This window comes from Carassius carassius, chromosome 39, assembly GCF_963082965.1.
Source record: "Carassius carassius chromosome 39, fCarCar2.1, whole genome shotgun sequence".
Taxonomy (NCBI): domain Eukaryota; kingdom Metazoa; phylum Chordata; class Actinopteri; order Cypriniformes; family Cyprinidae; genus Carassius; species Carassius carassius.
The window spans coordinates 26502330-26503619 of record NC_081793.1 but is presented as its reverse complement, the minus strand read 5'-3'; positions in this window follow the sequence as shown (position 1 = coordinate 26503619).

The window sequence follows — 1290 nt, the reverse complement described above, 5'->3', positions numbered from 1 at the left end:
GAACAAGGAATATCAGGAAAACAACAGGATGAAAAGTGATACTGAAAATACAAGGAAATCTTATAAATTTATAATTAAAGAAATATTATATTATTATTATATTATTATATTAAAGAAATTAATTGAGTAGAAACCATTTTCACTCATAAATTGATACATTAATTGTAAAAATCAGCAAGTAACACATTGCATTATAATCTTTTGAAGAAGAAGAAATACTGAAATCATAATTCCTTGTAAAAAAAATACCCCAATAATATTATATATATTATTGGGGTATTTATATATATATATATATATATATATATATATATATATATATATATATATATATATATATATATATTACCAATAAAAAAAAAACAATGTATGTTCAAGCCAAATAGTTAGATTTTCCATCATTTTTTTTTCTAATGTATTATGGAGACTTGAATGTACTACACAGAAGGAGTGACTCTCAAAGCATATCACAAAATAACACAGGCCAAGGGTTTGTATGGGTCAGCGTTTGATCATTATCAGTGAAAATATCCACAGCTTGATAGTTTTAACACTGTACATAGCATCTGACATATCAGTCTACTCTATGACACGAGTTTGACATATTTCCAAAGACTTACAAAGTCTACACTTCTAATTGCGTACAAAACTAGGATCGCAATCCACTGCATAGTTCACAGCCCTGAAGCCAAATGGCCCGCTGTCTGAAATGAGTTTCTGTTAGCATTAGCACAGAGCGCTAAACCCGTGACCTTTCAAACCTCAGCCAAGTGACTCCTCATGTCCAAGTTCTCTCTTTCCTCCCTCCCATTAGCTCCCTTTGCTCTCCAGGCTACGACAGTTTATCAGCCAGCCAGATAAAATTGGTCTTGGGATAAAGCTCACAATCTTTTCGCGTAATCCTATTTTTCCAGTGCTACCATGTATAATGGGCTGATAGACTGGAACTCTCCAATGAGGAAATCTGAACCTGACAATTGGGAGACACAGACAGGAAACGCCTCGCAGGCTTGTTTGAAGTCTTATTTTGAGGTGTCAGAAAATGATCCATGACACAAAGCTTCATAATGTGAAGAAAATTGTTTTTCACAGATGGAATGGAGTGCTTTTGGACGTTTACCAAAGCATTGTTTCAGATGAAATGTGATATTTACAGACCCCATCCCCCTATAAAACAAGAATAAATGAACAAAGTGATGCAATAAACATGAATAATCACCCTGGAATAACAATGATTTAATAAATTATCGTTTTGTGGCTTTCCAGTTTAAATTATGTTCAGTCATATTT